At 35.8% G+C, this 27,945-nt stretch overlaps 1 long non-coding RNA gene and 1 other non-coding gene across 3 annotated transcripts; both read left to right on the top strand.

The window, feature by feature from the left end:
• The first annotated feature begins 239 nt into the window (after positions 1–239).
• Positions 240–27,945, top strand: LOC145556072 (uncharacterized). 2 transcript variants are annotated; one of them, XR_014091720.1, is made up of 3 exons: positions 240–376; positions 24,520–25,113; positions 27,678–27,945. It is a non-coding gene; the product is annotated as an uncharacterized LOC145556072 (long non-coding RNA). The 2 variants fall into 2 exon arrangements; XR_014091721.1 differs by lacking the exon at positions 27,678–27,945 and adding an exon at positions 25,187–25,532.
• Positions 16,777–16,882, top strand: LOC145556925 (small nucleolar RNA R71). The gene has a single exon (XR_014092017.1). It is a non-coding gene; the product is annotated as a small nucleolar RNA R71 (small nucleolar RNA).

Genomic DNA, 27,945 nt, shown 5'->3' with positions numbered 1-27,945 from the left:
AACTAACATGGTAGTTGCTACCATTGTTTTTAAAATTTATTAAAAAGGAAATAAAACCCTTAATATATAATGAGTTTTTTTTTTTGGTATGAAATTAGTATAAAAAAATAAAGGAAATAAGTCATAAAAAAAAAGGAAATAAGTATTTATTGCCGCCAAAAAACACAATAACCAATTATATCTATCCTTCCTAAAAAAACAATTATATTACTCCCTATTCATGATTAGTTCATATTCGATACTCTTCTTCCTCACTACAAAAAAAATTAAAAAAAAAATTAAAACGTAAAAGCCAAAATAGTTCAACTCAGAACTGTAGATCAAACCGTCGTCGTATTCTTCATCTGTCGCCGTTGCGCCATCCATCTCCTCCCCGGTTAGTTACGCATGCTTCCTCTTCCTAGCGTCCATTCCATATTTCTCATACTGTAATTAGCTAATTGCGATTTAGGGTTATCATTGAGTATTGTGTCCAATTTTTTACTTAAGTCTAGTTTCGTTTGCAAATTGCGAATTGCGAACTGATTTTAAATTGCGAATTGACTGAATTGAGAATTGAATGAGTTGTGAATTGATTGAATTGATTTTAATTTGGTTTATTGAAAATTGATTAAATTGATTTTATTTGGATGCCAATTGCGAATTTTTGGGTTTTTTTTTTCTTTTAATCTGGTTTATTGTGAATTAATCAGAGTGTCTTTGGTTTCTCAAGTTTAAGTGGTTAACTTGTCATTTTATCTGATTTTATTACTCCTTTTTTGTTGTTCTTTACTGGCTGTTAATTTTGTTGCTTTTGCTACATTTCTAGCAACATATATGGCTATGCAAAAACCAGTATAGGATAAGTGAGTCGGTGGCTAATTCTAACAATTAATAGTGAGGATTGGCCTAGTTATATTAGGTTTAAGTTACCCTCTGTGAAAATACTTAATCTACAGTCAGAAGCCTATCTAGTCTGGTAGGGGGTAAATTCATGTAAATACTCTCCCGATATATGGGTAAAGGTTAGTTAAAGTTTCTTTATATTAACCTACCTTAAAAATATGATAATCTATGGAGCATATCGTCTCTTAATTAAAATGTTATAAGTTAACATAAGGATTATAAATTGTAAATGAGGGGTGGACATTTGTCTACGGTCTGTGCTTCATTGTTTGTTCTTCATGTCAAAGTGCTCTTTAACATCTTTCAATAGGCCCTTGGCGAGGAGTACAGTAATGGGGCGTTTGGTTCGTAGGTTTTAGGTTTGAGGTTTAGAGTTAGAATAAGTAAATCCCATAATAATGAATGTTTTAACAAAATCTAATTAAAACTCATTATTTCAACCGAAAAGGTATGAGGTTTAGAAAGACTAGAGAAACGTGGGTATGGCTCATAACATACCTCTAGGTATTAAATAAAGAGGAAAATATCATTCCCGAGCAACACCCAAACATAAGATATTAAAAATTTATTCCAAACCCATACCATTCTAGTTCTAATAGGTCTTGGTTTTTGTTTTTTTTCACTGTACTCTGATATGTAATGTTAAAACTTGTTTAATATCTAAAGATTAGTGGTTTTCTGCCGTTGATATTTTGTACATTTTGTTCCATTGTGCATGATGTATCTTTGTTTTATGTGGAACTGCGTTGAATTTGTATACTTTGTTTATTAATTGAACAAAGGATAGGAAACATATTTTTTTATTCTATCATCCCATTACCCTCTTAGGCCTCTTCACTATATGACCATATGCATAATGGAGTGGTATTAACAAAAACCACATTTTTAATAGAATTAAGTGCTTCAACTATGTGGAATAACATGTTCTTTTAGGAATCTTGTATTTACATTAGGAATAACATGTTCAATTATTTGCCTGTCTATGCCCCCGAGCTTTTGAAAAATGAAGTGTGCATCAATTTCACTTGTTCTATGAGAATACAATTCATGTCAGAATAACCTGTCTTTAGTCAAAGTGTATCTAGAGGCCACTACCTTTGGGGTGGGGGGGAATGGGGTTGAGGTGGATTAGGTTTATCACTTGCTTGATTGCTTCAATGTTACTTTGTCATGAATGTCTCAAAGCCTTAATAGTCTTCTTAACAATTCAAAGAAACACTAGATCAACTATCTATTTGTAGCCTATAGTTGTGTACTAAGTTACACACACACACACAAAAACACACACACACACACACACACACACACACACACACACACACACACACACACACACACACACATATATATATATATATATATATAATCAAATTGAAAATTGAGGTTTGACTTTCGTTGACTTTCTCTCTTCTCTCTTCTCTCTATTCTCCATTGTTCTTTGATTTTTATCGGTTTTCTCATCATTCTTGAGCTTCGATGGCTAAGAAGAAGAAGCAAAACACTCCTACACTTCAATTGGTATAGTAGAAAACTGTTCATGAACCATTTGATACAATTTTGCACAATTTGTGAAACTATGGTACTTCATTTGTTCTAAGCCCGATTCAGGAGACCGATGAGATGGTTACTGCGCCTCAGTGCTAGTTAATCTAGCTTATGGCTCAATTCCCCGAAGTGATGCTAAACTATTTCACTATTTGCCGAAGCAATTTCTAGACCAGCATCTTCGATTTCTAATAGAACAGTACCTAGGGTTTCGTGGTTTATTGTTCCATTGGTTGTTGAAGCTGATGGTCAGCGATCTGAGCTTAATGTTCTCGATCCTTATTCTATACCTCCTCAGGAACATAATGCACAAACAGATGGTGAGGATCGACCTGGTCCTTTTACTGGTAAAGTGGCTACTAAAGGACCTCCCTTGTCCTATGTTGCCCTGATGGTTAAAGATGGGAAACAGGTTGCTTAGTTGCAGAATTATGTACTCATTGAAGGTAATAAGAAGTGGTCTGTTGCTTTAGTTTTCTATGTGGTTGGCTTTTACCCTACAATTGCTGCTATTCATATATTTATAACCCAGCAATGGAGCACTATGCAGAAACTAAAATTTTTTTGGCATGATTATGGGTACTTTATCATTAATCTTTATTCAGATGAAGGTAAGGATACTATACTTTGTTCTAGTCCACAAATGTTCCTGGAAAACCAGGAAAAGTGAAACCATGGAAAACTAAGTTTGATTTTAATGCAGAAATTCATAGGATTGTTCCCTTGTGGGTTAAGTTTCCTAATCTGTCACTAAATTTTTGGGAATTTTGTAGATGAATACATAACTAGGCAGCTTATAGTGTCTTTTGCTAGGGTCCTAATTGAAATTAATCTTATTAAGCCTATGCCTAACTCTGTATTTGTTGAGAGCCCTTCAAGGGAAGTGTTGGAGCTTAAGAGAGTGTATGAATGGACCCTACCCTTTTATTCTAAATGCAATACGGTTGACCATGAATGCTCTGCTAAATTTATGCATGCTGCTGCAAAGCAGACTCAGTCCAAGCTGGAAGCTGTTCCTGCAGCACTTGTAAAACTGAAGCAAGCTTGGATTCCTAAGCCCAATCAAGTTTCTGCTGCCCCTCTTGCTGACACTACTATGGATACTTCTGTTCATGGGCAAGCTGTTATCATTTCAAGTGTTTATACTGCTCAGAACAACTCTAATGAGGGATGGAGAGTAGTTGGAAGGAAGACAAAGAGTTAGCAAGCTAGAGCTAATCAGCTAACTCCTACCTCTAATGCTTTTGATGCTTTATTTGCATATGAGATAGAGGGTGATAGTGGTTTTACTATCAATCCAAGCGGAGGTGAGGTAAATCCCCCTCTAGTGTTATGATTATCTCTATCTAGAATGTCATGGACCTGAATGACCCTAGAAAAGTTGCTTCTGTAAAGAGGCTTCTTCATTCTCATTTAGTAGATGTTGTTGATTTGTTGGAAACAAAGGTTAAAGCTAAAAATGTTCCTGGTTTTCAAAGGAAATTTTTCCTACCTAGTCTTGGAAGTTCAAATATGATTACTCTCCTTAAGGGAGGATTTGGGTTGGCTGGAATGCAGATAGAACTACCGTTAATGTTTTGCAGGTTCATCATGAGCAATTTATTCATTGTATAGTTCTAATTTAGGATTTATCTACTCAGATTCAGCTTACTATTACCTATGGTCTTCATTCTATTCATGATAGACATCCTATGTGGGAGGGTATCAGAACTCTCTCTATTCAGCATTCTCCTTGTTTATGTGCTGGTGATTTTAACTCTGTTCTTAACTCCCTAGACAGGCTTCATGGTAATGATATTACTGATTATAAAACTAGAGATTTTCAGAGTTTCATTTAAGACTTGGATCTCACTGAGATCAAAATCAAAGGAGCTTTCTACTCTTGGTCTAATAAGGCTCATTCTAGTCCTAGGAATATTTCTAGGATTAATAGAGTTTTTGGTAATCAAGCTTGGTTGGACTTTCATGGCCCTGTTGAAAGTGTCTATTTGGCTCTCTATCTGTCCGATCACAGTCTAATTCTGCTTGATATCTGTCCTGCTCCTGTAGGGAAGGGCAGACCTTTCAGGTCATTGAACTGTGTTGATGATCACCTTGATTTCCTTAATACTGTCTCTCAGGACTAGAGCTCTGGTGCATTTTTTATGTAGGGCGAGACTAGGTCGTTGAAAAACTAATCTACCTTGGTCAAAACAAAATTTATAATCTCTCAACACTCCCCTACACAAAGCATAGAGTAAGTCGAGGGTCGAACCACTAGGAGTGGGAGGTAAATGCTAGAGTTATAACTAAGCTATTTCAAAGCAAAATGAGGTGAGGTGTGTCTATTCTACCAATCAAACAATATAAATGAAAATCAAACTTATCAAGTACTAGGGTATGGATCCACATAAACTCGTAATCAATTCAACTAATTGGGATTGGAGATGACTAAGTTAAGTGTTGCGAAGGAAAATCGATTAAGAAATCAAGAGAATATGGTAGGCTAATCTCCTAGAGGTCAAACTAGCGCCAACTACGAGAGACTCTAGATAGGAAACTTGCAAACCTACTCAATCGACAAATACAAGTCACAAATCAATTTTTCGTATCAATGTGAACCTGCGATGCAATCTAGTATGAGAAACTTAGGTTGATCACTCCTAAATTGAACACACATAAGCACTTAATCAATCAACCAATTTAATCACAACATCAACTCCATCAATTTCCCCCAATTAGCACAAATCAATTACTCATTTATGCTTCACCATTTCCTTAGCAAGAAAACTACTCACTAATCATGGAAATCATCATCAAAACTAAACTAAGAAACAAATTCATTATTATCATATTGATCCAAAATTATACCAATTCAAAAATCAATTAACATGAACAATTAACAAAGAAATTGAGATCAAAACAAAGATTGCATTAAAATAAAGAGATCCTTACAAACTTGCTTCAATTCAATGCAGAAAAACACTTAGAATCATCAATCTTCAATCTTCAATCTTCAATCAAGAACTTTTCTCTCTACAAACTAGAGTTTCTCTCTCTAAAAATCTAACCTAATTCTATTCTTATTTCTGAAAAATTCAACTTTCTCTAAAAATAGAAAGAAAATCTATATATAGTAAAACTAACTAAGAGAAATTAGTTAGATAGTCCTATATAAACCCTAACAGGCGCGGCCAACTACAAGAGAGAGAGCGGCTGCGCAATTCTTGGTACGAAACAAGGATCTGAGAAGGTGCGCCCGCGTTCGAGAGAAGCGCGCCCGCTCTCGAGAGAGGCGGGCCTGCGCCACCAAGCTGCGCGGCCGTGCCTAGGAACATGGCAGCTATCTTCCCTATCATCCCGATGCTCCTCGTGCATTCCACTTAATGCTCTTGATAAACACGGAACCTTGCAGTTTCTAAACTCCATGTTTGCGGGTTCAAGACTAGAAATCATGCCCCCACGGCTAGAAAGCACAACTCAAGGTCTTTAAGAACTTGCACTTATCCATGCTCGAGCTTCAAATGGAGACCACTAGGCATCCTAATCAATGCTAAGCTCGGGAAGATGCCTCGGGAAACTTGGATAACGACCTTAACCTGAAAAATAAAGGAAAACAAGCAAATAAAAGAGAAAATAACAAAATAAACCAAGAAATGCATAAAGAAAGAAATCTAACTAAGAAAATGAAAACTAAAAGAAATAAAGAGTAAAATCAAGAAAAAGCTAAGTAAAAGCTCTATAGAAAAGGGTGAAATTCATCCCAAAGAGAACCAAATGAGTGCCATAAATGACACTCATCCAATTCCCCCAAGCTAAACTTTTGCTCGTCCTCGAGCAAAACAAAGAAAGAAAAAATAAGGATGAAAAACTTATTCAAAGAGAAAAAGAAAGACATAAGACGGAAATATACACTAAGACTCACTTTCGTAGGAATCACGGTTGTTTTTAGCTACAACAAGCCCTTTAAACCCGAAAGTTGCCTATGAGGAAGAGTGAGGTCTCGTAAAGGTTTCCTAAGAGCTTAACCTATAACTCTCCACTAACATACATGAGGCAAACCATAAAAAGAAAAGTAAAAGAAAGAAAAACAAAATTGAAACCTTAACGAATTGGACCTTACAAAACGATCACATTTCAAATGCATAGACATCTTTCTTAAGCAAATAGGGGTATGCACGTTTCAAGATATCCGAGGTTGATTGAAACATAGAGTATGCTAAGAATAGAGAACTAGTTATCACAATTCACCTTCATCTCGTTCAATCTTACCGCGTTCTCCCTATAGTCTCAAATCTCCCTATAATGAGCATGTCAATAGCTCCTCGAAGGAGCCAGAAAAGAAATACTTTTGGGCTACACGACATCTTGACTGCATATCCCCACTCTTTAGGCTTTAACTCATAATGCCCTTCCTCGAAATACGACTCAACCTCTAGGTCGAAAGGTCTTTCCCCAAGGTTGTAACGTAAAGGCAAAAGGTTAGGGGTAGGCTAAAATTTTAAAATTTGGTGGTACACCTAGGTGATGAAGCAATGATTGGCCAAATCTCAACACCAAAACCGAGAAGTCACCAAACAAAAACAAACTAATACCCCCAAGCTTATTCAAAGGCATAACCACAATTATATATACAAAAAGCGTAAACGCTTCTCCCCCAAGCTTAAAGGAAGCATTGTCCTCAATGCTTGAAATGGGGAAATGAATCACATCAAAATATTTTTGATTTTTATCATTTTCAACTTATTTTTTTTTATTTCTTCTTTATGCATAACTTCAAAGCAATTGTCCTCGCCTCTTTTAACATTGGACGGCTTTTACAACTTTGCATTTATTATGTCCTTGCCTTTTTAACTTTTGACGGCTTTTTCTATCATACATTTGCCATTATTCACAAAATATACACAAATTACAAGCTTGCTTACAAATAGAACCAAAATCCAACCTTTTAAACCACAAACTCCACAAACATGATCATTTGCTTAAGAAAAACCAAAAATGGAACAAAAAGAAACAATAGGCTCAAAATTCTAAAGATGTGGCTTGAAAAGAAGGGAAAAGGCTCAAATGATTAGCAAGAGGGCAAATGTAAACCCAAGAAACTAAAAATAAAGAAGATTAAACCTAGAAAAAGAAAAATTAACACCCCGAAAAGATGCCTTTGTCCTCCCTAGATGGTTCAGTCTCGTGTTTGAGAATTATGAGTCAAGTTTCAAGATTAGGTCCGCAACAGTCAAGGATCCACGCCACTCGTGCAAGTTATGTCGAAGGCTTGAAAAATGAAGAACCTCACATGGATGTAGCAAAACTCATTATAGATGTCAAATCGACCATAGGAAGCAACTACCAACATGCCACAAACAAGTAGAATCCGGTTTCATGATCCTCGTCCTAGTTCTAGAACATGCTACCTTAGCATACACCTATCCTAGAGTCAACCAAGCATATTCTCAAACCGAGCATACCCATACCATTTAAGAAGATATTCATTCAAAAGAAAAAATCGGTTGTATATAGTCTAATTCAAAAGAAAAGCAAAAAGATGACAAATAAAGCCTCAAAACAAACCAAAAACAAACCACAAACATAAAGAAATAAAGACAAAAGATAAGAAAAGGAAAAACATATTTAAAGAAAAAGAAGGAAAATAAAGAATGGAACGAATATGCAAGTAAAGCATGTAATACCCAATCGACAAACAAGTGATCAAATGACAACATCGTCAATGATCCCAAACACTCTAGGTGTTAAAAGCATCCATCCTCGAACCATTCAACTTTCCCTATAACTAATCCTAAACTATGCATCCAAGAAAATAAAAGAGAAATAAAGAAAAATAAGAAAGGTCTCACCGGATAATCCAAGCAATGAGAAAGAGTAAGAGAGAAAGCAAACGCAAACCGTCAGGATACTCCATGAGCAATTGGAAGGATAATAAACCAAGTGAGAAAATAAATCTATATATAGAAACAAAATTGTTAGTAACTTCCAAACAGAATCAAACAGCATCATAAATGACAGAAATGATTAGAGCAGCAGAGACAGAGAAAAATCAGCCAATCAGAGAGCAATGAATCATCAGGAGCACATAAATCAAGAACTAGATTATCAATATATCATCAGCAGCAGAAATCAACAAACAAACAACAGAATCAAGAAACATCAGTAGAATACTATTGCAGGGAACATACACCAGCATAAATCATCAGAAGAGAACGACACCAGGTGTGACATAAAGCCAAAGTGAACCAATGAAGCAAGGGGGAGATAAAATAGGCGCAGCAGACACAAGAATATTCCCCCAAGCTAAAAATGAGCTACCCCCCCCCCCAAACCTAATTAAAACCAGATACAAGCTGGTAAAGAAACAAAAGAAAAGCATATAAGCATAAAAGGGAGGGTAGCTAATATGGTATCACTGAACACTATGTTAAGGGGTAGCTAATATGGTATCACTGAGTACTCCCCTCACAAACATCACTAGAAACCTGGGTAGAAACATTATCCATGAGCATAGGACCCTTACCCTTCAATCTCCTCGCCTTTACGGCTCTATCCCTAGCAAAAAAGTGGGACCAATCATCAAGGACCGGCTCGCCAGATAACCCCCAACGGCCAAAAGTCTCAGGAGAAGGAAAAGGGTTATGGTTTGCCGGATCATAAGTGAAATCACATCCACCCGGCCTCTTATAATCATAAGAGGCCGGGGAGGTCCCTCTAATAGCATAAGGAGGTACATTAGGCCCCTCCCAATAAGTGTAACATAACTTAGGGCCTACAGTCTCATCAAATGGCTCCCACTGAGGTATGGGTCCCTGTTGGACTAGTAGGTAAGGATAGTTAAGATATGGTTGGATTTCCCCTCTCATGACATGGAAATCATAGACTTGTCTAGCATGAAATTCATAGCCTAATATAAAATCAAACCCCAAAGGTGATCAATTTAGAACATTCGCTATGGAATCAATTCTCGCATGCAAAAGAGACAAGTCAATAGTAGAATTAGTAGAAGGAGAGGGAGGAGTCGAAGATGTACCTTCTCGGGAAGATTTACCTTTCCGGGATGAAGATGGAGCAAGAGGAAGATAAGGATTATCCTGGAGGTCAGGCAATGGAGGTCTCTTGAGGGCTTGATCAATCGACACCTTGTTAGGTCTCCATAGAAGAGGGGTGTCCACACATCTAACCATAGCCTCGGGATGACGGATAGGGCACCAATCCGTAGTCCTTGTAACCTTCCAAATGTACAAGTTTGCTTTGGTGGTGCGCTCCAAAAAATGTTGATTAATCATGGCATAGATGCTTAAGAAGTGGTAAGGAGCTTTCTCCCTTTTATCATGGATTGGGACAAGCAACTCGAGCATTGCTTCATACTTCTTGTTAAGAGAAAGGATCAAAATGGTAATCATACCCCCCAATTGGATATTTCCGGAGAGATGGACACCATCTCTTATATCAAGGAAATGGGCAAGAAAATGTGTAGAGAAGTCGATGACCGCTATCCCCTCTTCAAATGGCTTATCCGCTAGCCATAACAAACTCAACTCCTCTAGACAAATGGCACTAAGGGATTCCTTGGAGAAGAAAGCATATGTGAGGAGTCGGCTAAAATACCTCAAGGCTGCATGAATAATCGACGCCGCTTTAGAATATTGAGGACTATATGAGTCCTCGACAGAATTATTCCTCCACCATTTGAATTCACTATAATTGTTATAACGTTGCAAAGTATTGAATACCTCACACACACGAGGGACATCCTCGCTAGGTTTTTGAAAATTGGAGACCTCATCAAGATAGGAAAGAGGCACCGAATGAGCATTGTTGAAAACTTGAAAAGAAATTCTCTTAGAAGTTTCACCTTCCAAATCCTCCTCAAGGACCTCAAGAGAAGAAAGGAATTCAAAAGTAATCCGAGAGTAAGTAGGAGCATGAAGGATTAGGAATTCCTCTAACCCCAAATTTCGAGCCAAAATATCACATCATCGTCGATACCCAACAAAGTAGTCGCCGACGAATCATAGAATCTAGTAGAAAAGAGTGTCTGAGTTGAAAGCTTGGCAAATCTCTCCCAATGCTCTTCCTTTGTGAATTCAATTCGATAAGTCTCTGAAATGTGTGAAGGAGGAGGAACCACCTCCCTATAGGTAGAGCATCTAGCTCTTTTGGCTCGTCAGAGAGGAACCATTCTACACACATAATTGAAAAATATTCTAGTAATTACAGATTATGAGTCACAAATATGCATCATGAGCAACAATACTCCAAACCATCATAAAAAAAACTAAACTATGCACACGAACATAACCAAATCAATAAAATCAAACTATAATTCCAACAAAGGTGGTGTCAAAATTATAGAATGGTCAAGCAAAATCATCAAATACAAGTTCATATAATCACCAAAATTTCATCATTTACACAGCAAATTAAGGAAATAGTAGGCAATTTGCATACAAATATGAGGCTATAACCAAATCAATCTAAACACTCATGAACAATCAAGGTAGAAAATTTATCAATAGTATCAATAGAAATGAACAAATCATACCTTACATTGGGGAGAGTTTACAAAAAGAAGGAACACAAAGCACTAGCAAACACAATTATGCCAAATTGCAAGCAATAAACCCCAAATCAAAGGTGTACCCAAAAATCCAAACTTTATGAAAGAGAAAATCACAATGAAAGTGTAAGAGTAGGATTTAAGAGTAACAAACAACTAAATGAAGTGAAAATGGTGAAATTTCAGTAGTAGAATGAAGGAAAATGGTGATGATGCTTGAACAATAACCAATTAGAAATGAAATGAAAATAAAAGAGAGAAAAAGAGAGAAGGTCGGTGCGTAAAAAGGGGCATGAACAGGGGGGTGCGCAGGCCGCGCCTAAGTCGCGCGCGCCCGTTCCCTTCTGGGTATGCTATCTTCCGAAACCCTTCTCGTGAGCACATCGGTGAGTACATGGTAAATTATCATGATAAAGGTAGAAGCAAGCAGTTTCTAAACCCCAAGAATGTGGGTTCAACACAAGATTTTTATGAGCCCACCATTTGAATCCACCAAACTTCAATTGTTAAGCATACCTCCACTTCACCAACTTGAGCACTCTCTCTTCAAAATAGGCACAAAAATTGTTGGAAATCCAATCAAAACCACCTAAAAACACAATCAAGAAAAATAAATCAAATAAGAATAAAAACAACAAAAAAAAAAATCAAGAATAATAGAGAAAATGGTTAGAAATTCGAGTTGCCTCCCAAAAAGTGCTTGTTTAAATTCATTAGCTTGACATTCTCCACCCTTTAAGGTGGATCAAAAAGATTCATATCATGGACAACTCCAACAAAAACTCCATCATAGTAGCGCTTGAGCCTATGGCCATTGACTTTGAAAGTTCTTAAGAAATCCAAAGGAGATATTTCAATCGCACCATTAGGAAAGACCTCTTGAACAACAAAAGGACCACTCCATCGAGACATTAGCTTCCCGGGAAAAAATCTCATCCTATAATTGTAAAGGAGGACTTTGTCACCAACATTGAACTCCTACTTCAACATTAGCTTATCATGCACTTCCTTAGTGCGAGTTTTTTACATGCTTGCACAATCATAAGCATCCAATCGAAGTTCTTCCAACTCATGGAGATCAAGCAAACGTTGCTCACCCACACTTGCCAAATCGAAATTGATTTTCTATATATCCCAATGAGTATGATTCTCAAGTTCGACTAGAAGATGACAAGACTTCCCATAAACCAAGCGGTAAGGAGTAGTGCCAATAGGAGTTTTAAAAGTCGTTCTATATGCCCACAAGGCATCATCTAGCTTATCCGACCAATCCTTCCTATTTCTTGCTACCGTCTTCTCAAGAATCAATTTGATTTGACGGTTAGACACTTCGACTTGCCCACTAGTTTGAGGGTGATATGGGAGCCAGAAACGTTGATTAACTCCATGTTTCTTCAACATCTTGCGGAAGGCACTATGCACAAAATGAGATCCATTATCACTAAAAGTTGCCTTTGGGATGCCAAACCGTGGGAAGATTATCTTCTTGAACATCTTCATTACTACCTTATGATCATTTGTAGGTGAGGCGATAGCTTCCACCCATTTTGACACATAATCGACAGCAACAAGGATATATTGATTCCCATATGAAGTAGGAAAAGGACCCATGAAGTCTATTCCCCATGCATCAAAAATCTCCAACTCTAGAATGGGTTGTTGGGGCATTTCGTTTCTCTTTGAAATGTTTTTGGTCCTTTGGCATCGGTCGCAACTCTTGACAAACTCCCAAACATTCTTGAAGAGATTTGGCCACCATAGTCCACATTGAAGCACCTTCGAAGCCGTTTTTGAGACACCCATGTGACCTCCACTCAGATCCGAGTGACACATCTTCAACACACTAGGCAACTCTTCATTTGGAACACATCTCCTCAATAACCCATCAACACCCCTTTTAATCAAAACCGGTTCATCCCAAAGATAATGTCTAGCCTCCCTTTTGAGCTTCTTTCTATGATTCTTGAAAAATAAAGGAGGAAATACCCCACAAGCAAGATAGTTCACCAAATCGGCAAACCATGGGAGTTCCTTCACATCTATAGCATGAAACGAATCATCCAACAATCTATCTTCAATGGGAGACCCATCATCTTGAACTTGAAAATCCTCAAGCCTAGATAGATGATACGCTACCACATTCTCCGCTCCTTTCTTATCTCTAATATAAAGGTCAAAAGTTTGAAGCTCAAACACCCAACGAATTAGTCTTGGCTTTGATTCCTTCTTCCCAAAAAGGTATTTTAGGGCCGCATGATCGCTGAACACAATTGTGTTGGACCCCAACAAATAGCAACGAAATTTTTCAAATGAATGAACAATAGCCAAGAACTTTTTCTCTGTTGTAGTGTAATTCCGTTGAGCTCCATTTAGAGTCTTGGACATATAATAAATCACAGGAAGTTTCTTATCGACTCTTTGACCTAAAACTCCTCCAATAGTCGTATCACTTGTGTCACACATTAACTCAAATGGAAAATCCCATCTTGGAGCTTGAACAATTGGAGTGGAGTTTAGAGCTTTCTTCAACTTATTGAATGCCTCCAAACACTTGTAATCGAACACAAAATCGGCATCCTTTTGAAGAAGATCAATGAGGGGCTTTGCAATAAGTGAAAAATCTTTAATGAATCTTCTATAGAACCCTACATGGCCCAAAAATGATCTCACATCTTTCAGATTGACCGGAGGTGGCAACTTTTCGATAACCTCAATCTTTGCCTTGTAAACCTCTATGACCTTGTGGGAAATTTTGTGCTCAAGACTATTCCTTCTTCAACCATGAAATGGCATTTTTCCCAATTCGACACCAAGTTCACTTTCTCACATCTTGCCAAACACTTTTCAAGATTTTTGAGGCACGCTTCAAAGGAAACTCCACCTATGGAAAAATCATCCATAAACACCTCCATCTCCTCCTCCAACATGTCTCCAAAGATACTCATCATACACCGTTGGAAAGTGGCAGGAGCATTGCAAAGGCCAAATGGCATTCTCCTATAAGCAAAGGTACCATAGGGACAAGTAAAATTAGTTTTCTCTTGGTCATCGGGATGAATAGGAATTTGGAAAAATCCCGAGTAACCATCAAGGAAACAATAGTACTTGTGCCTCGTTAGTCTTTAAAGCTTTTGATCAATGAAAGGAAGGGGGAAATGATCTTTATTAGTTGATGTCTTTAGACGTCTATAGTCTATACACATCTGCCAACCGGTGACCGTCCTTGTTGGAATTAACTCACCTTTTTCATTCTTGACAACGGTCATGCCTCCCTTCTTTGGAACGACATGAACGGCTGAGACCCATCTAGATCTTGAGATGGGGAATATGATTCCCCCATCTAGAAGCTTAGTAATCTCTTTCTTCACTACCTCCCCCATTTGGGGATGTAATTTCCGTTGTCATTCGATAGAAGGAAGGGAAATCTCCTTAAGGGTTATGTGGTGTGTACATAAAGCGGGGCTTATACCTTAAGGTCATCACTGGTATAACCCAAAGCACCTTTGTGCTTTCTCAAAACACTACATAACACTTGAGCATGGTTTTTACTCAAAGATGAGCTAACAATCACGGGGTAAGTAGAATTTGGGCCTACGAATTCATACCTTAGGTGTGATGGTAAAGGTTTGAGCTCTACCATAGGAACCCCTTTACCTTCCTTGATCGAAGCCGCTTGCAAAGCCTCTTGGTTTGAAATTTTCATGCAAATTTGCTCATCACTTCCCTCAACGCTTCATTCTAAAAACCTCTCATACAAAGCCATGTCCTTGCTAGGAGCACCTATGTTTTCCTTGTTCAACAAAACACACTCAAGAGGATCATTAGTTGTGAGCAAGTGCTCATGCATTGAATGTACAAGATTATCTAAGATTTCAACTCTCATGCAATTCTCAAGAGATGAAGAAGGATATTTCATACTTTCATTCAAATCAAATTCAACTCCGTCATCTCCAATTTTAAGTGAAATATTAGCACTTTTGACATCAATCAAAGCACCCGAAGTAGCAAGAAATGGTCTACCGAGAATAATAGGAATTGTAGAATCCTCATCTATGTCAAGGACCACAAAATCAACTGGAATGATGAACTTTCCTACCCTTAAGGGAACATCCTCTACCTTTCCCCTTGGGATCCTAATTGATCTATCGGCTAATTGCAAGGCAATGTTGGTAGGTAAAAGTTCTCCCTTCTCTAGTCTTTGATATACCGAGTATGGTATAATGCTAACACTAGCTCCTAAATCAAACAAGACATTATCAATTTGCATTTTACAAATAGGTCAAGGGATAGAAAAGTTTTCGGGATTCTTCAACTCAGGTGGAATTTTGTTCATTATGATTTCACTACAATTCTCGGTCAAGTTAACCGTTTCCATCACATCTCAAGTTCTTTTTCCACTCAAAATCTCCTTAAGGAACTTTGCATAATTTGGCATTTGTTTTATCACATTGGTAAAAGGAAGAGTAATATGAAGTTGTCTAACCATCTCTATAAATTTCCCAAATTGCTTGTCTAGCTTGTGCCTATTAAACTTTTGGGGGTAAGGGAGCTTAGGTTTGTAATTTTCTCTTTCTCTCTCCTTCACCTTCTCAACTTGCTCCTTATTTACTTCCTCAACTAAAGTATTCTCCTCTCCCTCATTCTCAATTTAGCCATTGCTAAGACTATCTTTATCATCACTCTTCTTAGAGATTTCGCTCTTAAGGACCCTACCACTTCTAGTCACAATAGCATTCATAGGGCTCTTAAGATCTAAAATTTGTGAAGACAAAGAAGAAAGATTTGTAATTTCCTTAAACTCATTAGCTAATTGAGAAATTTGGTTCTCTAACCCCTTATGGCAAGCTAACATGTCATTGAATTTCTCATTGTTTAGAGTCATGTAGGTGTCTAACAATTTGGATTGCTTCTCTATGACACCATCCAAGAAACTCCTAGAGGAAAATGATTGATCATACAAATTATCACAATACTCTTGGGTATTAAGAACAAATCCAAGTGGGGAATCTCTTTGACTATTCAATTAGAAATTTCCCCTACTTTGATTGTTCCAATTACCTCTACATTGATTTTGGCCACTATCGTGATTATGGTTACCATAACCTTGGTTATAGTCCCCATATCCTTAGCCATGACCTTGACCATTATAACTATGGTTGTTATAGCTACCACAATTCCCTTGGATTCCATGGTTTCTATAACCGCCATTTTGGTTATAATTGTCATAGTTCATTTGGTTGTGATAATTCCTATTTCCAACATTCCTTTGAGCATCAAATCTAGGCCTAACATTGTTATTAGCAACTAAGTTCACATGTTTATTCTCAATCTCAACATAATCATTAAAAGGAACATTAGGGCAAAAATAAGTATCATGGTCATTCATTCTGCACAAATCACAAATCCAACATTCTCTAATCATGGAACAAGAAAAAGGAAGAGAGTTAGAAGAAGGAGTACCTCTCCCCTTAATTTGGGAGGGAATAATTAGTGCTTGTGAGGTCGTGTTCTCGAGCTTACACTTGATAGAAACTACCTCCTTTCCTAAATCCGAAATTTGAGTCGACAAATTGTTGATAGCGTTGAATTGTTCCATTGAGTATCCCATTGTACTACTCTTATTTATCAACTCCTTCTCACCATCTTGCCATTTCATTTAGTTTCTTACTACATCCTCAATGATACCTATAACCTCTTCCTCGGTCTTATTCATGATTGGGCCTCCGGTTCCGGCATCTAGACTTGCTCTCCCTTGAGGACTCAAACCGCCATAAAAAATTTGAATGATTAGGTAAGTGGGGATTCCATGATAAGGACACTCACGTTGGTATTCCTTGTATCTCTCCCATGCTTCATCAAGACTTTCACAAGACTTTTTCTTGAAACCTTGAATCAAAGCTCTTGCCTCTGTCGTTTTCTTTTGAGGGAAGAAACAGGAAAGGAATTCCTTGGTGACTTCATCCCAAGTTCTCAAAGAATTAGGCTTCACTTCCTTATGTAGCCACTCTTGAGCTCTTCCAATAAGAGAAAAATAAAATAGCTTAAGCCCTATGAATTCTTGAGCTACCTCGCTCACCTTAATTGTATTGCAATACTTCTCGAATTCCTTAAGATGGTTTAGGGGGCTCTCATTAACTCCTCCACTATATTGCCTCCTTTCAATCAAAGTTATCATTGCCGGCTTGATTTCAAAGTCACTATCTTGGATTAATAATGGAGCAATCCCTCTCTCATACTTGTATGCACCCAGAGTACCTAATCCTTCAATGTGACCCTTTAAGATTCTCCCATGATCACTTGCACACCATCTCAAACAAAATTATTAAAAGCACGGCTACAAATTTAGCCTAAAGAACAAAATCTTTTTGTGTTTTTGCAAATAAGGTGAAATAGACTCAACAACAATAGCAATCATCTACGCCATTCCACGACAACGGTGCCATTTTTTATCTAGGGCGAGACTAGGTCGTTGAAAAACTAATCTACCCTTGGTCAAAACAAAATTTATAATCTCTCAACACACCCATACACAAAGCATAGAGTAAGTCGAGGCTCGAACCACTACGAATGGGAGGTAAATGCTAGAGTTAAAGCTAAGCTATTTCGAAGCAAAATGAGGTGAGGTGTGTCTACTCTACCAATCAAACAATCTAAATGAAAATCAAACTTATCAAGTACTAGGGTATGGATCCACATAAACTCGTAATCAATTCAACTAATTGGGATTGGAGATGACTAAGTCAAGTGTTGCGAAGGAAAATTGATTAAGCAATCAAGAGAATATGGTAGGCTAATCTCCTAGAGGTCAAACTAGCGCCAACTACGAGAGACTCTATCTAGAAAAATTGCAAACCTACTCAATCGACAAATGCAACTCACAAATCAATTTTTCGTATCAATGTGAACCTACAATGAAATCTAGTATGAGAAACTTTTGTTGATCACTCCTAAATTTAACACACACATGCACTTAATCAATCAACCAATTTAATCACAACATCAACTCCATCAATTTCCCCCAATTAGCACAAATCAATTACTCATTTATGCTTCACCATTTCCTTAATTAGCAAGAAAACTACTCACTAATCATGGAAATCATCATCAAAACTAAACTAAGAAACAAATTCATTATCATCATATTAATCCAAAAATATACCAATTCAAAAATCAATCAACATGAACAATTAACAAAAAAATTGAGATCAAAACAAAGATTGCATTAAAATAAAGATATCCTTACAAACTTGCTTCAATTCAAGATAGAAAAACACTTAGAATCATCAATATTCAATCTTCAATCAAGAACTTCTCTCTCTACAAATTAGAGTTTATCTCTCTAAAAATCTAACCTAATTGTCCTCTAATTTCTGAAAAACTCAACTCTCTATAAAAATAGAAAGAAAATCTATAAATAGTAAAACTAACTAAGAGAAATTAGTTAGATCATCCCAAATAAACCCTAACAGGTGCGGCCAACTACAAGAGAGAGAGCGGTCGCGCGATTCTGGGTACAGAACAGGGACCTGAGAAGGTGCGCCTGCGCCCGAGAGAAGAGCGCCCGTTCTCGAGAGAGGTGCGGCCGCGCCACCAAACTGCGCGGCCGCGCCATAGCCGCGCGCGCCCGCGCTTGGGAACAGAGCAGCTATCTTCCCTATCATCCCGATGCTTCTCGTGCGTTCCACTTAATGCTCTTGATAAACACGGAACCTTGCAGTTTCTAAACTCCATGTTTGCGGGTTCAAGACTAGAAATCATGCCCCCACGACTTGAAAGCACAGCTCAAGGTCTTTAAGAACTTGCACTTCTCCATGCTCGAGCTTCAAATGGAGATCACTAGGCATCCTAATCAATGCTAAACTCGGGAAGATGCTTTGGGAAACTTGGATAACGACCTTAACCTGAAAAATAAAGGAAAACAAGCAAATAAAAGAGAAAATAACAAAATAAACCAAGAAATGCATAAAGAAAGAAATCTAACTAAGAAAATGCAAACTAAAAGAAATAAAGAGTAAAATCAAGGAAAAGCTAAGTAAAAGCTCTATAGAAAAGCATGAAATTCATCCCAAAGAGAACCAAATGAGTGCCATAAATGACTGTCATCAGGTGGCTCAGTCTGGCAGAAGCTTAAAGTTGTGAAAGCTAGTATCAAGTCCTTGCACAGCAAGCATTTTGGTAATATTGATGAGAAAATTGATCAAGCTCATAATGAGCTTCTTGAGATTCAAAATTTGATGGCTGGGAATAATGATTACTTGGAGCTATATGCTAAGGAATCTGAAGCTATTGAGGTTGTTAAGCACTGAACTGATATTCAAGAGAGAATCTTCAAGAAAAAATCAAGGTTCAATTTGATTAAACTTGGGGATGGAAATTCTCACTATTTTTTCATGGTCATGAAAACTAGACAAGCAAGGAATAGAATTGATTCTATTTTTTATTCTAATCAGGTGCTGATCAAGGATCCTAATGCTGTTTCCAATGAGATAATTTCCTTTTATAAGTCTCTTTTAGGGACTAAGACTTCTTGGCTGCCTGCTGTTGATCTTGTCACTAAAAGGAGAGGTAAGCAGCTTATTTCTACTACTTAGAATTCTCTTATCCATCGTATTTCTCATGTTGAAATTGATTATGCTCTTAAGGGAATTGATAACACTAAGGCTCCTTGTATTGATGGCTTTAATTCTTTCTTTTTCAAGAGAGCTTAGCATATTGTGAAATATTATATCTATACTAGTGTTATATATTTCTTTGATAATGAATTTTTTCCTAATCAGTGGAATTGCACAACTAATACTCTTGTTCCTAACATCCTTAATGCTTTTCATGTTAAGAATTTTATGCCTATAGCCTGTTGTATAGTGGTTTATAAGCTTATTTCCTAGAGTATCACTACTAGACTTGTTGCTATCATTGGTGAGGTCATTGATGATGCTCAAGCAAGTTTCATCCCAGGGAACCACATTGGGTATAACATCCTTCTTGCAACTGAGTTGATAAAAGGTTATTATCTCAAATTCATTTCCCGTAGGTGTATGGTTAAGGTGGCTCTGAAGAAAGCATATGATTCAGTTGAATGGGGATTTTTTATTTCTGTTCTGCATGAGCTTGGTTTTCCTCCGATTTTTATTAGTTGGATCTGGAAGTTTCTCACCTCTGTTTCTTATTCTATCCTCATCAATGGTATTCCTACCCCTCCCTTTAAAGCTAAGAAAGGTTTAAGACAAGGTGATCCCATGTCTCCTTTTCTTTTTCTATAGGTATGGAATAACTCTCCAGATGCCTTTTTGAGCTTAGATTGAATCTTGACTTAAATTTACATCCTAGATGTGAAAAACTAAGTCTAACTCGTATGATGTTTGCTGATGATTTATTGATGTTTTCTAGAGCTGATAGTGTGTTTGTCAAGCTTCTCTTCCAGGCTGATTCTAAATTTTCTAAAGCTTCGGGCTTTATTTACTACTAATTTTGATAAGAGTAAATTTTACTTTGGTGGGATTTCTACTTATGTTCAGACTAAGCTTAGGGATCTTCTTAGAGCTTCCCAAGGGTCTATTCCTTTTAGGTATCTTGTGGTTCCTCGTTCTTCTAAGAAGTTTACCATTGTTCAGTGTAGACCTCATGTTGAGAAAGTAACTGCAAGAATTCAAGGAAGGATGGCTAAACACCTATCTAATGCTTGGAAGCTCCAATTAGTTAAAAGTGTTTTTTTTTGGTATTCAGACTTACAAGGCTCAAATTTTATTTTGCCAAAGAAAATTCTGAAGGAGATTGAAGCTAGGTTTAGGTGTTTTCTTTGGAATGGTTCCTCTATTCCTGCTAGAAAATCTTTGGTTGCTTGGAATCATGTCTGTCTCCGTAAGGTCTATGGTGGCTAGAACTTGCTTTCTCTCCCTAAGTAGAACAAAGCTACTGTCAACAAATTAAACTACTTTGGGATATTGCTCATAAGGCTGATAATCTCAAGGTAAAATGGGTGCATATCAACTATTTCAAGCTTAGACTATGTTGGACTGCCCTTGTCCCTAGTAAATGTTCTTGGTTTTTGAAGAAAATTCTGAGCTGCTGAGATATTGTGAATGATCTAGGGGGATGGAATCGCATAATTCAGGGCAACAAATTGAAAATAAGGAAGCTTTATACTGCTATTAAACCTCAAGTTCCTAAGGTTCCTTGGAAAAGTGTTTTCTGTAACAACTTGGCAACTCCTAAAAGTGTGTTTATTCTAAGATTAGCTTTGTGGAATAGGCTAGTCACTAAGGATAGACTGCTACAATGGCACATCCTTGTGATCCTAGGTGCTTCTTGTGTTAAAAAAAAAAAGGAGAGTGTGCAACACTTGTTCTTTAATTGTGATTATTCAAGACAAGTTTGGAGTAAAGTTCAGAGCATTCTGCATATTGTCAAACCTGTCTAGAATTTGATGGGGAGATTGATTGGCTGAAAAAAGTTTATAGAAATCCCAGAGTAAAAAAGCAAGGTGATCCAAGTGGCTTTTAATGAAACTGTCTATAGCATTTGGATTCAAAGGAACGCTATTCTTTTTACTGGGAACTGCAAGACTATTGAGACTCTAGTCAGAGATATCATTTTTCACATTGCTTGCAGGTGCCCTACTGTAGCAAATATTTGACTATGTAGCTTGTTTTGTTGCTTTGTTTGTTTTAGATCAGATTTTATTCCCTGTAGTCTTGTTTGCTTTTTTTAGAGTTTTAGGTTTAGGTGATTTTGTCTGATCCTGCTGGTTTCTTCAGCTGAGTCCAGTTTGGTTTGATTTAGTTTTAGTATTCTACCCTGTTGTCTAGTCCTTTTGCAAATTTTGGTCAGTTGTTGAGTCTGGGTAGGGATCCTTTTAGTTTTGGCTTTCTTGTCTCCCTCTTTAGGCACCCTTCCTGGAAGGTGGCTTGAAGTTGAGGATAGGGTTATTCCTTTTTTCTTATGGTGAACCCTTCCTAGAAGGTGGCACTTTGGGAAATAGGAACTGTTTGGGGTTTGGTTGCCTTCTTTTAGACTTGTGTAGCTTGGGTGTACAACTTAGCTTTTGTAAGTTGTATTCTTGAACTCCTTTTCGTAATAACATTCTAATTTACCAAAAAAAAATTACATATATAATAAGAATAAGTTACATACATAAGAAGACTATATTACATATGTGTGTATGATTAACGATGTCGTTTCATAGTTAAGATCATGGACAAATTGAATTGAAAATGGATTTATGAGAGATTAAAAGGTCGACTACAAAGAAAAGAGTTCACAATTGGTGTTCAAGGGTTTATTAAGTTAACAAAACAACACCGTGATTTTCAAGAATCTTCAAAGATCAAATACCCTTGTTCAAATTGTAAAAATGATACTTTTTTTAGATACTGAAAGTGTAAGAGAGCATTTACATAAAAAAAAAAAAAAGGATTTCTTAATGACTACTATGAATGGGTTTGTCATGGAGAGGATTTTGATTCTTTAGAAGCATCACATGAGCCATTAAATCCTTATGTTGACATGATCATTGATGCACTTGGTCAAGTTGATGGTGATCCAATGCATGAAAAGATTCAGAATGTTGAAGAAGAACCTAATCCTCAAGCTAAAAAGTTTATTGAAATGTTAGTGGTTGCACAAAAGATCGTTAGTTCACTGAGTTTAAGGTATGTCTAGAATTTGAGATTTTCTTGTCTTCATTGCTCTTAAACTAGTGAAGTTGCATGTTTGAATATTAGCTTTGAGTCTCTAATTCGTTGTGGAAAGCATGGCCTATTCTCTGTGGAAAGTATTTCATATTAGAGCATAGTAGATTTAGCCATGTGATCAGATGCATCATAACCTACGATAGTGTATCGGCTCATTAGAAGTCTACAATGGTTGTAACAACCCACTGCAAATTACAGATTATTTTATCAAATGTTGGAAAATAACAAACCTCTGCTCTTTAGTTCTGTGTAGGATGAGTTGATTTTAACCTCGTTTGTTTAAAGCTATTCTTGTGGTGTGGTGCTTGTTAAAGCTTGTTCAAAGCTATTCTTGTGATTTTCTGTAACATACTAGTTAAGAGTTGTTGTAATATTAGAAATAAAGCAATAGAAAGATGAATTCTAGGGAAGTAGGAAGCTATTTCATTGATTAATAAAAATAAATCTTGCACACAAGGAAGCTTGAGGCCACCACTCTCTTAATAGTACCTTGAGGGCATAATGCTCTGCACTCGAGTGTTTTCACAATCCCATCTACCTAGCACATTCCTACCCCCCTACTTATATGTACACAATCAACCAAAAAAAGAAAGATAACAAATATTGCAGCTGTCACAATGTGGGAGGATGCTGCCAGCCTTCACATCAGTTCCTAACTGCTCACTAATTTGGTAGCTGCTCCCCTACCTCATTCCCTAATGGTCTCTACTACTGCCCTTTCCTCTTCCTTCGCTCATATGCGATTAGTCCCTTGTTTTTATTGTTGCTCAAGGCATTCGTTACATTTTCTGAGTGCTTAATATAGTTATAGCCCCTGTAGACCTACGTGTTCAGGTTGCTAGATGCAGTCAGCATATATTTTTGGATATCTTCCACTATTTTTGTAGAGTAAAAGGGGTGCTATAAACACTACCTTATCCACTATTTTTTTGTGACTAAAAGTTTGGTTAGAACTTAGATTTGCCATTATTCTATCAGCTTGATCACTTGTCTATCTGTCCTTGAACTACTGAAAAATAAAGGTGGTAATGTGAGTTTGAAATGGTGTGAAAAGTAATAATCTTGGATCGTTAAGGATGCCCTAGGTAGGAAAAGTTAAATCAAGGGGTTGAAAACCTTATTCTTGAAATCTGTTGTAATACCACATCCACAATGACCTGAGATGATCTAGATATGGACATGGGATCAGCCAGGGTAAGACCAGACTAAGATGTCTGATAGGATAAATCTTACTTACCTACTCTTTTCACAAACCTTAACCAACCTTGATATCCGTACTATGTGTTCTTGTTAAAAGAGTTTGTCAATCTCAGTTCAAGGATTATGCCTGACAAGATTTTATGGATTTTGATTATGAAAGAGAGATGATGACAAGTCATATCATGGTCAAAAATAACAATTGTGGAGAGTGGAGGGAGAGACAAAGAGGTGAACAAAATATAAAAAAAGGTTTTATCTTGGAAAATGTAACTACCTTTTTTCTTGTACAACATACTATTACTCTTTGTAATTTAACTTTCATTGATTTAAGATTAGTGTCATATTAGATTCTAATTGAATCTTTATTGTGCTAACTATCGTTGAATTTTAAAATTATCTTATATAATGATTGTATTGAAGAGGTGGAGAATCGAAGGGTTGTGTGCTTTTATGACTTGATGGAATTAGGTTGCTTTTGTTAATAAATCAAAATTAACAGGTTCTTATATTCTGTTACATACAAGCACACTACAAAAATTAATACAATCCTTAATTGCATTAATGATAGTACTTGTAAAAAAAAATAGAGATTACTTATGTATAATATGCTATGTTGAGTTAAAATTATAAACTTTACATGTAAATTCTGTGCAGTGTACATATACTTGGAGGCCCGGGTACAATGCTAAGGCTAGGAGAGATTTAGACAAAAAAGTCAGGGACGGACTTAGGGGTACATTGAACCAAGTTTACATAATGGCTCTCCATAAGGAAGTTGGTTTCATGAGTGACACTGTTCGAGCTAAATTCATAAATAAGCGCAAGCATCCTGATTTTGTGAAACGTTCTAACCAAGCAAGAGATAATCAGTTATCTGGCCAAACATTAGAGAAGTTTTACCCTTGCCATCGCCAAGGTAGCGTATCTACTCCTCAAGGAGTTAAAAAAATTTTGTAAGTGTATGATTTTAGTGGCAAACTTATGATTTTTAATATAAGAAGCAAGTAGCTAGAAACTTTTTAGCTACTAAGAGATGACTATAAATGATTCTTATTACAATTGCTCTGTAGTCCATGTCCTCCTATTTTTTGTTGTATTTATTTAGTGCTAACAACTTCTTCTAATACAAGGCAAAAAAAAAAGGATGAAATTTTACCAAATACTGTTGAAGTCTACGAGAGCACTCATTCTGTATGCGTGGGCAATGATGAATTAGAATTGATGGGTGACAAGACTCATCAAGTCATGGTATGAGTATACTTATATATTTTGCTAAGATTACACTAAAATATGTGGTAGTTAATGTTTACAAATGTTATAGATTGGAGAGCGTATTGCGTGCGTCTTGTCGCACGTAACAGCTCGTACGTCAAAGCATGCAGTCAATTAAACAAAAATGCGCGGGTTTAAAGCCCGTAAAAGTCGGGCTTCTTTAGCCCGATTAACAAAAAGGCGATTGTTTATTAAGCCCATCTTGATTAAAAAAGGCGCTTCTTTGTAAAGCCCATCGAGATTTAAAAAGCCGTTTTTTTTAAGGCCCATTGTAGACTGATATCCTCAAATGATTTAATTGTATCTTTTAAAAAATAAATTATAAGCTATCCTTAAAAGGAAATATTATATCATTCAACATTTATTAATAATTTAAAATTACATACATTTACCTATCTTTCATTAAATGTATGATATCCTGAAATACCTTATTATTTGTTTTTACACTACAAACATAAATTTTTCTACCACTTGAATATAACCTAAAACGAGTGAATGATATCCTCTAAAGACTTAATACTAGCTTATATCCTCATAACAAAAAATTATTTCCTTAAATAGGTATATTTTATCAACCAAAAACTAGATGATATCCTATGAAAAAAAAAATGGTATTACTAATACAGAATGATATCCTCCAAAGACTAGATAATATCCTTTAAACATTAAATATTAGTTGAATCTAATAAAAAAAAAATAAATCCTCTAAATACTAGAGTATATCCTATAAAGACTGTCGAATATTTTATAAAGACGAAATACTAGTTTATATACTCACAACGAATAATTATTTCCTTAAATGGATATATTATATCAACCAACAACTGGATGATATCCTATGGAAAAAAAAATACTTGTTGTTGCTGATACAGAATGATATCCTCCAAATACTAGATAATATCCTCATAACATAAAATATTAAATTAATATCTTAAAAAAAATATAAATCCTCTAAAGAATGGACTATATCCTATAACGACTGCCGAATATTCTGTAAAGACAAAATACTAGCTTATATCCTAATAACGAAAAATTATTTCCTTAAATGAATATATTATATCAAACAACAACTGGATGATATCCTACGAAAAAAAATACTTGTTATTGCTGATCCAGAATGATATCCTCCAAAGATTAAATAATATCGTCTTGATTATAACCTATAACGAGTGAATAATATCCTCTAAAGACTAAATACTAGCTTATATCCTCATAACGAAAAATTATTTCTATAAATGGGTATATTTTATCAATTAATAACTGGATGATATCCTATGAAAAAAATTACTTGGTATTACTGATACAGAATGATATTCTTCAAAGACTAGATAATATCCTCTGAACATAAAATATTAGTTGAATTGCATAAAAAAAAAAAAAAATCCTCTAAACACTGGACTGTATGTTATAACAATTGCCGAATATCCTCTAAAGACTAAATACTAGTTTATATCCTTATAACGACAAAATAATTTCCTTAAATGGGTATATTTTATCAACCAACAAGTGGATGATACAGAATGATATCCTCCAAAGACTAGATAATATCCTTTAAACATTAAATATTAGTTGAATTTTATAAAAAAAAAAAAAAAAAAAAATCCTCTAAAGACTAGACTATATTCTACAACGACTGCAGAATATCCTGTAAAGACGAAATACTAGATTATATCTTCATAAAGAAAAATTATTTCCTTAAATGGATATATTTATCTAGCAAAAACTGGATAATATACTATGAAAAAAAAATACTTGCTATTGCTGATACAGAATGATATCCTCCAAAGACTAAATAATATCCACTGAACATAAAATATTAGTTGAATCTCATAAAAAAAAAATTAAGAAATCATCTAAACACTGGACTATATCCTACAACAACTGCTGAATATCCTATAAAGACGAAATACTAGATTATATCCTCATAACGAAAAGTCATTTTATTAAATAGGTACATTTTATGAACCAAAACGTGTTAACTAATATAATAATAATATATTTAAATATTGATTTGATAATATCCTCACAATCCTAGTAAATATCATAAGAAGATTTTACATAAAATTTCAAACAAACTTTCGTTTTTTATGCTTTCATTTATCAATCAGATGCTTTTAATAATATTCAAGTCAAAGCATTTATGTAAATAATTTATTACTATTAAATTTATTTTTGACTTAGGTTTAATAACTATTGTATATATAATCAATTCTTCCAGTGAGTACTTAAGGATATATATCATAAGAATGGCTAACGACCGTAACAATTCCAGAAAAAGGCGTGGAAGAAAGCCTTTACTACATGGATCTTCATCAAATATGATAGAAGCAAAAGATTGGGCAGATAATATACAAGATGAGTGTGAAGGGGATTGTTTTAATTTCATTTTTTTCTGAATCATATCATTCAAAAGGAATTATAGTAAGGCTTCTTTGTATATTAAATATAGTTTATTTATTTTCTATGTATTATATTGTGTTAGAAATATAAGATATCGCAAAGCTTTTATTTATATGAAAAATTTTGTTTTATTGATGCAGAATGTTCCCTTAGATTTTGCAAAAAAACATTTCAGCAAGCTTGGGAAATCAATTGATGTTAAGCTACGACTTTATAATACTGAATTTGAAGCGCAACTGAAGATTAACACTTTTGAAAATAAGATCATTCAATGTTTTATTAAGAATGGTGTTGATGCATTGATTGATAATTATGATGTTTTAGTTGAAGAAGCTGGTGTAGGGGAGTTCTATAGTTTTTTATGTTTATTTACAATTTAATTGTTATGATTAATGCATTGAAATTTTG

This window comes from Chenopodium album, chromosome 8 (genome assembly GCF_948465745.1).
Source record: "Chenopodium album chromosome 8, dcCheAlbu1.1, whole genome shotgun sequence".
NCBI lineage: Eukaryota > Viridiplantae > Streptophyta > Magnoliopsida > Caryophyllales > Amaranthaceae > Chenopodium > Chenopodium album.
The sequence above is the reverse complement of the archived record's forward strand: the minus strand, read 5'-3'. Positions and strand labels throughout refer to the sequence as shown.